Source organism: Podarcis cretensis, assembly GCF_951804945.1.
Source record: "Podarcis cretensis genome assembly, chromosome: 17".
Taxonomy (NCBI): Eukaryota; Metazoa; Chordata; class Lepidosauria; order Squamata; family Lacertidae; genus Podarcis; species Podarcis cretensis.
In genome coordinates, this window is record NC_137187.1 from 32,142,812 (window position 1) to 32,158,611 (window position 15,800).

The window sequence follows — 15,800 nt, forward strand, 5'->3', positions numbered from 1 at the left end:
AAACACTTGCCACTTGGGTGGTATTTGGGTTTGTCCCAAATAAAAGTTTTGCTGAACCGAGGATTCTGACATTTTTACTTTGTATTTCCCTGTTTAGGGAAGTTTTTAGTGTCTGATGTTTTATTGTGTTTTTAATATTCTGTTGAGAGCTGCCCAGAGTGGCTGGGGAAACCCAGTCAGATGGGTGGGGTATAAATAATAAATTATTATTATATCTTTTATTACTATTATTATTATTATATCTTTTAGAATTTTGTTGGCATGGATGGCCCTTGCTAGGGCCTAAAACATGATTCTTCAATTAAGAGGATCAACAATAATCAGTGTTGGATTGTCTTTTAATCATTGTGGTTCTCCCCCCCCCCCATGTTTTCAACTGTTCTTATTTTTATCTGTAAGCTTTTGTTGGCTTCTCTCGGTGCTGCACAGGTTGGGGCAACCTTTCCCAGGCCAATTTGGGCAGTGTGGCATCTTCCAAGGATGGGGAATTGCTTATAACTCAAGCATCTGTCAGAAGAGAAAGAGTGCACTTTTCTGGAGCCTCAAGATGCAAGGATTCCCAGCCCAGACTGCAAACCCATTACCATGAGGAGGGAAAGTGATGCTAAATTGTAGCTCATAGATGTATGTAGGTGCCTCCTGTCCAGCTCTCGTGAGATGTGCTGTTCTGCAGAACAGAGAGAGATTGTGCAGTTAAATGAGGACCTGAAGCTTGAGATAAAGAGAGATTTGTGCTTGCCTATGAGACATGCTTTCTCAAGAACAACTAACCCCAGAGTTCCTTGTGCATAATAGGCTGCATGGAGGAACCATCAGTGAAAGGCTGGTGAAATTGATCCCAGGGGCACAGTAGAAGACAGGGCTGCCGCTTTACAGGCCCAAAATATATGTTAGAGGTCTACTTCACACCCACGCTGCCATGGCGTGCTGCAAATGCAGTTCACAGCTGTTTCTGATGAGCTTTCTCAGAATTTTCCTCCCAAAGGGTTCATTTGTGTTCTTATTAACAAAAATCAACAACGTGTGTTATGGGTTTTTTGGGCAACGCCAATAACTGGCAGAAGCCGAAAGAAGTTTCAGTAAGTGAAAATGTTGTTGGAGACTCACGATTTCATTATATCCGTGACCTGGAACATATTCCCACTCGGAGTCTATTCTGGGGTGGCCTCAGGGTATACGAGAAACCTGGCAAGTGGCTTTCTTATATATTACGAGCTAATAAAACACTTCTGAGATTGTATCATCGTAAGCGCATTATTTTAGACACTACTTTTCTCCCACTTAGCGGCCCGCAAAGCAACTTACAATTAAGAAACACAAACAATACTAAAAAAAAAGAGATATAGATATATAAATAAATCAGTTTAATAAAATCATAATAAAACACAAGACATAGTTTATATGAATTAAATAGGGAACAACGGAGTTTTTCCTACACAGGCATTTAAGTCTCCGGCCAACATTATAAGACAAGTGAAAAAGGCGTTCAGTAAAAAAACATCAAGTCTCTTCTTGGGATCCCCAGCGTAGCTCCAAGGGCACTACAAGGCCCATTAAGACCCCCCAGCCCCTACCAATTTTTAACAACGAACTAGGGTCTTTTGGGACGCAGGTGGCGCTGTGGGTTAAAGCCTCAGCGCCTAGGGCTTGCCGATCGAAAGGTCGGCGGTTCGAATCCCTGCGGCGGGGTGCGCTCCCGCTGCTCGGTCCCAGCGCCTGCCAACCTAGCAGTTCGAAAGCACCTCCGGGTGCAAGTAGATAAATAGGGACCGCTTACCAGCGGGAAGGTAAACGGCGTTTCCGTGTGCGGCTCTGGCTCGCCAGAGCAGCGATGTCACGCTGGCCACGTGACCCGGAAGTGTCTCCGGACAGCGCTGGCCCCTGGCCTCTTAAGTGAGATGGGCGCACAACCCCAGAGTCTGTCAAGACTGGCCCGTACGGGCAGGGGTACCTTTACCTTTACCTTTACCTTTTAGGGTCTTTTGGCTTAGGGGAAGTTTGGCTGATACGTGCTGCCTGCTTTTTAATGTTTTTTATTTGTTTTGCGGGATGTAGGTGTTTTAGGGTTGGGGGGAGGTTCTGGGCATTCCCATTTTTTCTTCTGTGAAGTGGGTTCAGTGGAGCATGAAAAAATTTTGGACTTGTATAATGATACTTCAGTTACCTTTTCTGAATCCTATTCCCTGGTTTAGGATTCACCTTTTCCTTCCTTTTCATCCTTATCTCCCTCTTCCCTCCTTGTTCATTCCCCTTGAATGAGTGCAATCCAAACTCCTCAGGGCCTTCTACAAGTTCCTAGATGCATTTCAAATGCATGGGTCAGACTAGAAACAGGGATGATGAAAGTCGAAGCTCATATTAGTCTAACATGAATATATAAGTGGCTAACTCTGAAATTGCTCCTCCAAGGAATAGCCCCATTGATTCAGTCTGGCTGAAGTTTAAGCAGTCTTAAACACTCTTTAAGGGACGCAGGTGGCGCTGTGGGTTAAAGCCTCAGCGCCTAGGGCTTGCCGATCGAAAGGTCGGCGGTTCGAATCCCTGCGGCGGGGTGCGCTCCCGCTGCTCGGTCCCAGCGCCTGCCAACCTAGCAGTTCGAAAGCACCTCCGGGTGCAAGTAGATAAATAGGGACCGCTTACCAGCGGGAAGGTAAACGGCGTTTCCGTGTGCGGCTCTGGCTCTGGCTCTGGCTCTGGCCAGAGCAGCGATGTCACGCTGGCCACGTGACCCGGAAGTGTCTCCGGACAGCGCTGGCCCCTGGCCTCTTAAGTGAGATGGGCGCACAACCCCAGAGTCTGTCAAGACTGGCCCGTACGGGCAGGGGTACCTTTACCTTTACCTTTAAACACTCTTCAGAAACTGGGCCTTGCTCCCCAAACCCTCGTAAGTATGGGCCTGGGCCAAGCTAGATCTGTGGTTAGGCAAAGAATCATGGACATAGAGAGACAATGGGACTGTACAAGGATCCCCAATTATAAAATCATAGAAAACGGGAGATACATAGCCACTCCAGCAACATATCTCTATTGCATCACATCCAGAAATGCAAGAAGGGCTTTCACTCTTGCTAGAAGCTCAGCATTGCCCTCACCTGTTCTGGAAGGCTCCTATAGAAGAGTCCCATATGCACAGAGACTTTGCGCCTGCCCATTAGGAGAAATAGAAAGCCCCGAACATATATATTTTAGATGTCCTTTTTATGCTGAGATTCGTAGAGACACCACTGACCTTTTGCTGAAGAGGCTCGCCGATCTTTCAGACAAGTCTAAACTTAATTCTCTCCTCTTAGGCAAAGATCACAAGACGACTTGGCTGGTAGCCAGATTATGTGCCCAGATCATCCTCTAGAATAATATAGCTTACTAGGGAAAAGCTGAAGCCGCCCTTTGGGGCACCTCAGGGTCAGTTTTTATGGTAGCCCAAATCTCCGTTGTACATGTGTATGTATATATCTCAATTTTAACTCATGAGCTATTGCTGCAATCTGCTCTGATTGTATATTTTATCTTTATGAATGCTGTTTTTATTGTTTTTATTTATTATAAATTATCTATCTATCAACATCTCATCCTTCAAAGAGAACAGGGGATGGTTGTGTTAACGTCTTTATGGTGATTCATGTATAAATAATGCTGCGTTGTGTGTTGGGAGAAGCTTTCTGAAAACACAGTGTGTGTGTGTGTGTGTGTGTGTGTGTGTGTGTGTATTTATATATATGAAAAAGCAACAGAAGATGGCAAATAAGTCTTTTGCACAACTGGCAACAACCTAAAGAGGCATATCCTATGTGGAGTATGGCTTCCTACTGTGGAGGAAACTTCTAATGATCTGCTTTAAATTACTCTAAAGATGACCAGCCTGCATTTCAATATGTTGGAGCAGGTGAACTCTGCATTGCCCTAGTGTAGGGTTTGCGGACACAAAAATTGTTGAGCTTTTTTTGGTTGCCATATTTCAAGAGGTAAACATGCAGAACATGTATATATATTTTAAAACCCAAAATCCCGAACAATTGCTTTAAAATGTAAAATTCCCCCTGGATGGGCATGTAGGACCCCCAAAAGAGGATATTTCCAGGAATTCCTGGACGTATGGCAATCCTACACCTAGTGCCACACCTGCATGGCTTGAGGGTTGCTCTATTCCAGTAGGTGAGGGGGTGGCTGTGATGATCTCAAAACCCTGAGGTTGTCAGTTTGGCACATTAGTAGCACAGTGGTCAGTTCAGAGCAGACCAAACAAGTTGTTATGGGCAGCTGCAGAGATTCTACGGGGAGGAGAGCAGTGTGAATGGCAACGAACCACACGGCACAATGAGCATGTTATGTGGGACCAGCTAGCTTCTGAGGGCATAAATACCAATTTTGACAAGCAGAGAATCTCCCTTCTTCTCTGAGCCATCCTTCCCTTTCCTCATCACAATTTGTTGGCATGGATTTGTCCATTGTACAGGAACATGCACGCATGTTGCCAGTCCTCTACGCCAACTTCTCCACAAGAGGCTGTGTGTCTGTTCACCTCCCTCCCTTTTAACTCTTGCAAGTCTGGTTCTGGTCCCGAAAGCCAGGCCAAATCTGCAGCAGCTCCTCTGGCACCACCAGAGGATGCACCACCACCACCTTGGAGAACTGGCACTTCTCATACTTGACTTTGTACACGTTGAAGAGACCCCAGGGGCTGTTTGTCACACTGATGCCCAGCTCATGCAGGCAGATTCCCATGAAGGCATCTTCCATGTTAATGACCCTGATGGTCTTTGCTACCTGGTAGATCTTCTTGGCCAGATCCCCAGAGAACACATACCCTGGGCCTGCGCAGAAGGGCGGGTAGGTCTCATTGGGGTACACCTCCCGTGGCACATACCACTTGGAGGCCTTTTCACGCACAGGCTTTGAATTCCTGTAGATGTACCCTGTCATGTAGTTCTTCTTGGGTGGCAGTTGAGGCTGCAGCAGCTGGGACACCATGTAGTTCACATTGAGAAAGATGTCACTGTCTGCCTTCACCACGTAGGTGGCATTGGGGCAGAACTTGCTTATCCACTCCATGCCCATCAGAGTCTTCAGGGTAAGGTTGTTGTAGGTATCCAGGAAGTCCTGCTGAATAATGTCTCTGTGGGTGGAACTCTCCTCTTCCAAAAGGGCCTGGAGCAGGTATCCAAATTTTGGGTGGACACCCGTCAGAAAAAGACGAAGAATGGAAACGCCAGGCACTGAGCTCTCATTGCCCCACGTCTGCCGGATGGCCTGCCTCGTGGCAAAATCCTGGGGCTCAGTTATCACCAGCAGGATCAAGAAAGGGCTCCTCTCCAGGCATTTCTTTGGCTCGTTGAGAAGGAACTTATAATCAGTGGAATAGACAACCTCCAAGGGATGCCGCTTGGCCACTGGCGGTGGTGGTGAAATCAGACCAGAGGGCTTGGTCTCCTTTGTCCTCTCCCATTCAAATACCATGGCACTTTTACGATCGCCTGCAGAATTTGGGCTGCCCTTGAGCTTGATGTCGGGCGGCGAGGAAATCATCACAAGAGACTCCCATTTGTTCTTCGCAACAATTAGGAAAAGTAAAATAGAGCAGAAGAGGACCACAGTGGGCAAATTCTGCAGCTTGGTCATGAGCATCTTCCTGGCACCTTCACCTGCAGACTATGTGGGTGGGGGAGAGATCCTGGCCAGTTCTGTCCCATTTCCAAAGGCAACCTGCAAAAGAGAAGCCCAGTGAAAGGGAGATGAATTCTGTTCTCTCTCTCTCTCTCTCTCTCTCTCTCTCTCTCTCTCTCTGTGTGTGTGCGCGCGTGCGCGCGTGTGCGTGCACACAAGGGGAGCTTTGGGGATAAGGCTGGGCGCACATAGAATCAGTCTGTCAACTGTCAACACACTCAAGACCTGCTAATAACACCTGCCTTCTTGCCCTTGCAATCTGTTTCTGGAAGGAAAATATGCACTCTCAGGGATTGGCATTATTCACTCAACCCATCTACAGTGGTGCCTCGCAAGATGAAATTAATCCGTTCCGTGAGTCTCTTCGTCTAGCGGTTTTTTCGTCTTGCGAAGCAAGCCCATTGACGGCTTAGCGGATTAGCGCTATTAGCGCTTTTAGCGGCTTTTAGCGGCTTTTAGCGCCTTAGCGGCTTAGAAAAAGGGGGGGGAAGGGGGAAAAAACCGCAGGAACTCGCAATACATTTTCGTCTTCCGAAGCAAGCCCATAGGAAATTTGTTTTGCGAAGCACCTCCAAAACGGAAAACCCTTTCGTCTACCGTGTTTTCCGTCTTGCGAGGCATTCGTCTTGCGGGGCACCACTGTATTTACAGATCCATTGGAATCCGAATAAAGTGTTATATGAGTTTGTGGGTGCCAGACTCCTGAACTCCTGGATCCAGTAAGTGTTAAAGGAAAACAAAGGGAAGGGGCTCTGTCTGGGACAGCAAATGGGTGGGGCCCCTCCCCCAGCCTCCCCCAGCCTCCCCCAGCTAGAAAGACAAAGTTAAAGTTTGGGGGACTGTGGTGTGAACGAGAGGAAAAGCTGCAGGCTGGAAAGGCACAGAGGCAGAGCATGATGTTTGATTTCTGCTGGGATCCACAGCTGGGGCTACGGGAGAAACAATAACTTATTGAGGTGATTATGCTGGGACCCTCTCCAGCATAGGCTCAGGTTGTATATATGTATGTGTCAATTAACCAAATAAAGACCACACAGTCTCCACTGTGCCTCCCTTCCAAAAGGAAACACAAACTCTGGGTAAAGTGCCCAGCTGGGTGTGTGCCAGGTGTCTGGTAAGGTGAAAAGCTTGCACTGACGGAACAATTGCCATTGTGCTACATGGAATTCCTCCCTGTATTTCCAAATTAGCCCATAAAAAAGTTAGAATGCACTGAAAGAGCAGCAGCATACAGAAAAATTCAGCAGGTTCAGGAGGCAAATTGAGCAATACAGGTAGTCTCAACACGTTTAGAGCGCTAAGTTATTCTTCTGAAACAGGAATAGCTTACATGGTGTACATGTGATGCTAAAATGGCAGACTTTATACACGTTTGGTGGAATTGTTTAATGATTGCTAAATTCTATCTCAGAATCTTATGACAGCTTTTGTGCCTCTCTGAGGATGGGTTGGATCCAACCTTAGTAATACTCAGTGTAGACTCATTTTAATTAATGGACGTGACTATCTTAGGCCCATTCATTTCCTCCTTCCCCCTGCCTTGTTGGCATAAAGCTACAAAAGGTCGGGTACGCGTTAGAACATTGACTTTAAAATCAAAGTCCAAATAGTAATAGTTCAATCAAAACCCCACCCCTTTCCCTTTTCTTTTTCGTTAATATCCACCCGGAAGAGAAGAGAAGAATTCTGATGAACTTAGAAGCTTGCTACTTAGAAGATTGCTACAGAACTTAGAAGCTTGCTACAGATTGAGCTGGCTTGCCTTTTCTGCTTCTGCACCAGAAGAAGCAACAGCTTTCTGCTGAATATGGAGAAATGGACCAGGCACACCTGTGCTTGTTTATGGTGGTTCCACGTCTTTTTTCTTTCTTTTTTGCAATTTTGCCAAAAAGCTCAACAAACAACTTCCCCTCAACAAAATCTCAGCAGCTGCCCCCGCCCCCAAAAATTCAACAACTGCCCCCCCCCCAAAAGCCACTTCAGCAACTTTTGTGTCCTGATTTTCACTGTTTGAAATATGGCAACCTTAGACTAGGTCTCCTCCAGAGACAGTATAAAAACACAAGGGGCTGCCATATGAGAGACAGAGTGCTCAGCCCCCAGCCCACTCACCTGCATACATCTCCTTGTCACCTTTGGTGACCAAGCAAATGGTTAAATAAATACAAGCCTGCTCTATGAAACACCTTTGCCATCATCAATTTCAAAGGCAATCTCATTCAGTTCTCCTGGTATTTTTTCTCTCCCTCCTTGAGGGCCTTTCTATCCCTCTCCCATTCTCTTCTCTAAGGTGCCTTTTGCGGCATCTCAGGTGAGCACTTACCTGCTCGAGGTGCTGTTCACTCAAGGTTGCCACCTGCCTTTGTCAGCTGCAATTTACCTTTCCCTGGGAGGGTGTGGCACAAGGGGAAGGGACAACGCCTACGTCATCCAGCTAACACAGAGGGGAGGGAGCAGGGACTCTGCTTCCAGGAGAGTCTTTTTTCCAGGACCATTGAAGCACCTGGAAGGACTCACCACCTGCATGCCAATCCCATGCTGAATCTCACACACACACCAGAAAAGAACATGCCCCTCAGAACCCAAAGCCAAGCACAAAAACAAGATGAAAGGGATACATTTATTTTATATAAATGTATTTTATATAAATGATTATTTTATATAAATTATATACATGTGCCAATGGGTGTTAATATAATGTATACCCTCCATCATTTCTCCAAATAGGGATGCCCTGTTCATTTATTTTATTATTATTATTATATTACTACTACTACTTCTACTACTATTACTATTACTATTACTATTACTATTACTATTCTATTTATACCCTGCTCTGGGTGGTTTCCAACATTTAATAATAAAATATTAAACATTAAAAAACTTCCCACTTCCGGGTCTCAGCAACATGGCAGGCGGACTGTGAATCTGACAGCTATGTCATATTTGGCTTTGTGGAGTGAAGGGGAAGAGTGCGAGGGTGATGCGTCTCCCCCCAAAAACCCATGAGGAGCATTGGGATGTCCCGGGGTCCTGCGGCTCACTGATGGCGCTGCAGCGAAAGGAACTGTTAAGTTGTGGGTGAGCATATCAGACGACACAGTGATTCTTCAAAGAGCTCTTTTTTATTCCCAGGCCAGAACAGAACTGAACTGAAAGGTTTAGTCAGCCTGCTTATACAGAGCTCCAGTACAACGTAACTGTAACAATTTTCTAAAACTATCCAATCACTGAACGTCACTTTCGATTCCTGATTTGCATAACTATCTACAGTATACCCCTGCTGGCCCAGGGTGAGAACTTCAGTACATAACAGGAACAGAGTAGCGGGGAGCCAAAGGCGCTGGTGAGCTTGGCACCAGTGCAGCTCCACAGAAGCAAAGCCTCTGATTCAGTCACAAGTGGTTACCTTTCCAGCATACTGTGCCAATTGGAAGGTGAGAAAATATTAAGGAATTAATTAATTTGGCTGGTGCTATAGGCACAAAATATATGTGTGGATGAAATTTACTTTGGAAGAGAAGTTAACTAATGAACAATTAGGATTAAAAGACTGCACCCAGCTTCCGTTTATGCCAGTCTCAAGTTTTTTAAAAAATAATGATGTTGACCTGAACTCTAGTTGAACTTGGACATAGCACATGGTGAGATTGAACTTGACTTAAAATGGAGGTTAAACCTGAGAAGATTATAAGGTTAAGAGTACCGGTAGTTTAAATTTTCCTTCTGGGGAAAAAGACTGGACTGACTCTCTGGAAACTATCTCACTTCTGTGAAAGAGTTTCAGGATCTATTTGACTGTTGAAGAGGTTCAGCTTAATGTGTGGCAACCATGCTCAGGGAAAATATATATTTCTTTGCCTTATTGTCTTATTACTGTGCTACATGTGTCCTGTTGCTAAGAAAGCATGTTGCTATGTGACTTTTCGCTATGCGTCTTAAGAAAATACAATTACTGCTGTGTTTGCATTCTGAGGTTGGAAATGGCAGAAGCAAAAAATCTCATTGTTAAAGCAAACCAGCCAGGCCACAATGCCAGAGAATATAAGATATGAATTGTATGATTTGTTGTTAGATTTTAAAAGAGAACTGTTTGATCAGTTGAAGGAAGGTGTTAACAAAGCAGCTGTTAAATTCGGGAAAATACTAATTTAATGTCAGAAGCTGTGGGACAATTAATAGAAGTGAATGCACAAAATACCAAGGCAGAAAGGGTAGAGGGGTGAAGCTTGAGGAAAATACAAAGGAAGATAAGAGTGGTCCAAAATAAAAATGGTATCTCATGTGAAATGATCTGGGAGGCTCTGACTGTGATAGAGCAGAAACAGGAAGGGAGGGCAAAAAGGATAAAAGGTTTATGTAGCTGCAATGTAAAATAATTACCATAAGTAGGCCTGGAAAAAGATATATAAAGATTGGAAAGGAATGTGGAAAATGATTGTTGTTAAAAAACCCCTGAAGTTATGATATTGAGATGTACAGGTTTTGATGGACTTATTCAATGAAAGTCTTTGTTCCTATACTTAAGAGTGGATGCCAGGCCAAGACCAGCCAGTTCCTACAGAAGGAAGAAGCCTCTGCCTAAGAAGATAAAGAAGATTGGCAAAATAAACTACTGAACTTCGCAGGACAAATCAGTTAGCTTGAAACCCTAGAAAGAAAAGAAGACTTTGAATTAAAAGAGGGGGGACAAATGTTTAATGCATATTTTTTAAGCTTGGTGTATAGATTTTTGGAGGGACGCGGGTGGCGCTGTGGGTTAAACTACAGAGCCTAGGACTTGCTGATCAGAAGGTTGGCGGTTTGAATCCCTGCTCGCTCCCTGCTCCTGCCAACCTAGCAGTCTGAAAGCACGTCAAAGTGCAAATAGATGAATAGGTACCGCTCCGGTGGGAAGGTAAACGGCATTTCCGTGTGCCGCTCTGGTTCACCAAAAGCGGCTTAGTGATGCTGTACACCAGCTCCCTTGGCCAATAAAACGAGATGAGTGCCGCAACCCCAGAGTCGGCCACGACTGGACCTAATGGTCAGGGGTCCCTTTACCTTTACCTATAGATTTTTATGTTAGCATAACTTCTAAAAGTTCTAAACTTCTAAAAGTCACTTGTAACAAGATGAAGAAGGTTTATTTTTTAAAAAAATAAAAAGAATGAGACAAAGGAACTTTGAATCGGCTAACAAATCAGGTAAATGGCTGGCATGGCAAATCAAAAAAAGAAAAGAACAGAATTCAATCAACAAAATCATCGTGGAGGGTGAAGAAATAGACACTCTGAAAGGTATTAAAAAAGGATTCTTGGATTTTTATAGACATTTATATAAAAGAACAGAGAAGAATAATATGAGGAAGATAGAAAGATATTTAAAGGGGGAAAAGGTGCAGAAGATCCCGACAGAAAAAAAGATAGGCTGAATGCCCCAATAGAAATTGATGAAATAAAAGAGACTATAAAAGAACTTAAAAAAGGGAAAGCTCCGGGACCAGATGGATTTACAGCAAGCTACTATAAAGAAATGAAACACATCCTGTCAATACCCTTGAAAGAAGTTATGGATAATATTCTCAAGGAAAGGGAAATTCCAGAAACAGGGAAAGAAGCATTTATTACATTTATACCAAAACAAGATTCGGATTTAACACAAGTTAAAAATTATAGGCCTATTTCATTACTCAATGCAGATTACAAAATTTTTGCAAGTATTTTAGCAAAAAGGATTAAAAAAGTATTACAAGAAATTATTCATAAGGATCAAGCGGGTTTCCTACCTGGCAGACAGATGAAAGACAATGTAAGGAATATAATTAATATTTTGGAATATCTGACTGCCAGAAATGAGAAACAAGCTATGTTAATATTTGTGGACGCAGAAAAGGCCTTTGATAATATATCTTGGGATATATATCTTGGGATTTTATGTTAAAAGGAATTTCTCAATGGAATAAAGGCAATATATACTGAACAGAAAGCTAAATTATAACAGAAAGCTAATCATAAATTATAAATTATAACAGAAAGCTAATCATAAACAATATGATTACGGATGAAATAGGGATAACTAAGGGTACACGACAGGGGTGCCCACTTTCGCCACTGTTATTCATCATGGTGCTGGAGGTCTTTCTAAAATCCATAAGGGAAAATGAGGCAATAAAAGGTGTTGCAGTAGGCCGGAATGAATATAAGGTTAAAGCCTTTGCCGATGACCTGGTCATAACGGTGGAAGAGCCTTCGGAAAGTATTAAAAATATACTTGTTGAGGTGGAGAGATTTGGCCAAGTGGCAGGATTTATATTGAATAAGAAAAAGACCAAAATAATTGATAAGAATATGGATCCAGGCAAGACAGAAATAATACAACAACAAGTAGGTATAGAGGTGGTGAAAAAAGTGAAATACAGTGGTGCCTCGCAAGACGAAATTAATCCGTTCCGTGACGCTCTTCGTATAGCGGTTTTTTCGTCTTGCAAAGCAAGCCCATTGACAGCTTAGCGGATTAGCGCTATTAGCGGTTTAGCGGCTTTTAGCGATCAGCTGTTAAGCGGCTTATCAGCGGATCAGCTGATAAGCAGCTTAGCGGCTTAGGAAAAGGGGGGGAGGGGAAAAAACCCGCAGGAACTCGCAAGACATTTTCGTCTTGCGAAGCAAGCCCATAGGGAAATTCATTTTGCGAAGCGCCTCCAAAACGGAAAACCCTTTCGTCTAGCGGGTTTTCCGTCTTACGAGGCGTTCGTCTTGCGGGGCACCACTGTATTTGGGTATTTGGATAACCCCCAAGAATATAGATTTATATCAGAATAATTATATACCAGTGTGGAATGGGATAAAGAAAGATCTGGAAGTGTGGGGACGAATGAAATTGTCGTTTTGGGGGAGGATTTCAATGATAAAGATGAGCGTGCTGCCAAAGTTATTATTTCTATTTCAAACGATTCCAATAATCAAGGGGACTGGGACTTTTAAAGAATGGCAAAGAGTGATTTCAAGGTATATCTGGCAGGGTAAGAAGCCAAGAATTCAGTTTAAGTTATTAACTGACGCTAAAGAAAGAGGAGGCTTCGCCTTGCCAGACTTGAAACTGTACTATGAAGCCTCATGTCTCTGTTGGTTAAAGGAATGGATAAAACTAGAAAACACAGAGTTGCTAGACATAGAAGGATTTGATAACAGATTTGGATGGCACGCATATCTATGGGCTGAAAAGAAGAAAATCCATAAAGGTTTTGAGAACCACATTTTCTGAAGATCGTTGATAGAAATATGGGATAGGTATAAAAACCTACTTGAACCAAAAACTCCACACTGGTTGTCTCCATTAGAGGTTATGAGTGTTAAAAAAATTAATATGAGAAAGAATTGGATTACATATGGAAATTTGATTGTTAAAGAAGGGGGGAAATGGAAAATGAAACCCTATGAAGAAGTAAAAGAGTTGGTATATGACTGGTTGCATTATTTTCAAATAAATGAAATGTTTAAAAAAGATCTTAAAGAACATGGATATGTAGGGAAAGATTCTAAATTTCAATTAGAAATAATAAATAATGAATATAAAATTCTTTCCAAAATGTATAAGATATTGTTGGAATGGCATACAAAGGATGAAGAAGTCAAATCAGTTATGATACAATGGGCCAGAGACATTGGTCATAATATACAATTTAATGATTGGATAAAACTATGGAATGAAAGTATTAAATTTACTGCATGTACTGCATTATAGGAAAATGTTATGAAAATGATATATAGATGGTATATTACACCAGTAAAACTAGCAAAAATGTATAAAACTTGTAAGAAGTGTTGGAAATGTAAAGAAAAGGATGGTACGTTTTACCATATGTGGTGGGAATGTAAGAAAGTGAAAAGCTTCTGGGAGTTGATATATAATGAATTGAAAAAAATGTTGAAATATACATTTGTTAAGAAACCAGAGGCCTTTCTCTTAGGAATTGTCGGAAATCAGATAAATAGAAAGGATCATAAACTTTTCCAATATGCAGTAACTGCGGCAAGAATATTACTGGCCCAGAAATGGAAACAAGAACAAATACCAACGCTGCAGGAGTGGAGAATGAAGTTGATGGACTATGCAGAACTTGATAAACTGACTGGGAAGATCAGATATCTACGAGATCAAAAGTTCATCGAGGACTGGGGAAAGACAGTTGAGTATTGGGAGTGTATAAGTGATAATGGAATAACGTTAGTGGTATTTAAAGAAGCTTTGTAATAACATAAGAAATATTGTAAAAAGGGAAATAGCAAAATTTGGAAATGTGTAATTAAAGAAGATATAATTCGGATGATTGGCAGAGAGGCTGAAGGAAGTCAAAAATGGAAAAATTTATAGAAGTTGTAATGTGGTGTGATTTGTATTTTCTTTTGATGGAAAATTAATAAAATATAATTATTTAAAAAAAGATGAAGAAGGTTTAAAATTGGATTATTAAGAATATAAGGTTTTTAAGGACGTGCATGAATGAGTACTAAACAATGGAAGCGAGAGGGGGAGTAAAGGGAAGTCAGGCAAAATAATGGTTTAAAAATCTGTTTATTGTTATTTTTATTTTTGCTGTTATTTTTGGAAAATTAATAAAATGTTACCCCCACCCAAAAAACTTTCCTATACTGGGCTGCCTTCAGATGTCTTCTAAAGGTTGTCAGTTACAGTGGTACCTTGGTTTTTGAGTGTCTCGGAAGCAGAACGTTTCAAAAACTCAGAAGTAAATGCTTCCGTTTTCGAACGCGCCTCGGAAGTTAAACGGCTTCCACTGTGTTTTTTAAATTTTCTCCATTGACTTTGCAGACTGCAAAGTCTGCAACCTTTGCGCCTCAGTTGTCAAATGTTTGGGAAGTTGAACGGTCTTCCGAAATGGATTGCGTTCAACAACTGAACTACCACTGTACTTATCTCCTTGGCTCAAGGGTCGCATAACTCCATACCCTCCAACATTTCTCTGATGAAAATAGGGATGTCTTAAGGAAAAGCGGGACATTCAAAGATCAAATCAGATGGCTTCTGTAAATCCGGGACTGTGCCTGGAAAATATAGACTTGGCTGAGGGTCTGCATAATGCTGTATCCCAAAGCAATCAGAATATGAAATATACATTCCAAACAAGTTGTGCTTGAAAAGACCAGGATAGGTAACAGAACTGGAAGTGCCCATTACTCAGCAGCAAAACAAATATGACGTTATCCAAGCAATGAAAATTTCCCATGAAAATCAAGGGGCTTTTCTGCCTGAAGCAAAGGGCAAGAAGATGCCTTTTTTCACTTCATGTATAAAAGCTCAGCAGACCACTGAACCTGATTTACACATCCTCCGTTGCACCTTGAGGTCAGTGGCCTAGTTTAGTGGGTGCAGGATAGGCTGCCCAGCCTACAAACACAGAGAACTTTCTCCACTGACAGACCCTTCATATTTCCCGCCTGAGGCAGCTGCCTCACTCTTTCCTCATGGCAGGGCCGACCTTGATTACTCTTAAGTCAGATGTGCAAAATACAACAAAGGGATAAATAAGCCCACCCATTTATTCCCTCCCCCCAGTAGATTTTATTAAAGCTTAAACGAACATATAATAAATTGTTGTTGTTGTTGTTGTTGTTGTTGTTGTTGTTATTCGTCTGTCAGCTATATTAAAAAAATATTCAAAACATGCACTCCAAGGTAACCCCCAACTATTCCACTTATAAAACAATATTTTATTTGGTCCACAAACCCAGATATCACAAATTCAAGCCTACCAACTTCCGGCTAGAATAATGTGGAACTTTACTTCATAAGCTATCCATTCTGAAGGAAATCAGCCCTGACTGTTCACTGGAAGGACAGATCCTGAAGCTGAGGCTCCAATATTTTGGCCACTTCATGAGAAGAGAAGACTCCCTTGAAAACACCCTGATGTTGGGAAAGATGGAGGGTGTTAAGTTGTGGGTTGACATAGCAGACGACACAGCGATTTCTCCAAGTAGCTCTTTATTCTTGTAAGCTGGAATAGAACTGCCTGCAAACAGCTCAGCCGGCCTGCTTTTATAGGCAGCCGGCTGTCAACATTGTAACAACAACAGCCCGGAGTTCCCGCCTAAAATAACTGACGTGGACCTGAGGGAAAACTATCTACAGACCTGAGTGAA

At 42.6% G+C, this 15,800-nt stretch overlaps 2 pseudogenes across 2 annotated transcripts in view; one reads left to right on the forward strand and one right to left on the reverse strand.

The window, feature by feature from the left end:
- LOC307206404 (beta-1,3-galactosyltransferase 1 pseudogene) overlaps positions 1–15,800 on the forward strand; it is a 102,129-nt pseudogene that overhangs the window by 60,724 nt on the left and 25,605 nt on the right. The gene's annotated exons all lie outside the window — the stretch shown is intronic.
- Positions 4,293–8,212, reverse strand: LOC307206125 (beta-1,3-galactosyltransferase 2 pseudogene; annotated as a pseudogene). The gene is made up of 2 exons (XR_013843952.1): positions 7,985–8,212; positions 4,293–5,700 (listed from the first exon to the last, which is right to left on the reverse strand). The product of XR_013843952.1 is annotated as a beta-1,3-galactosyltransferase 2 pseudogene (transcript).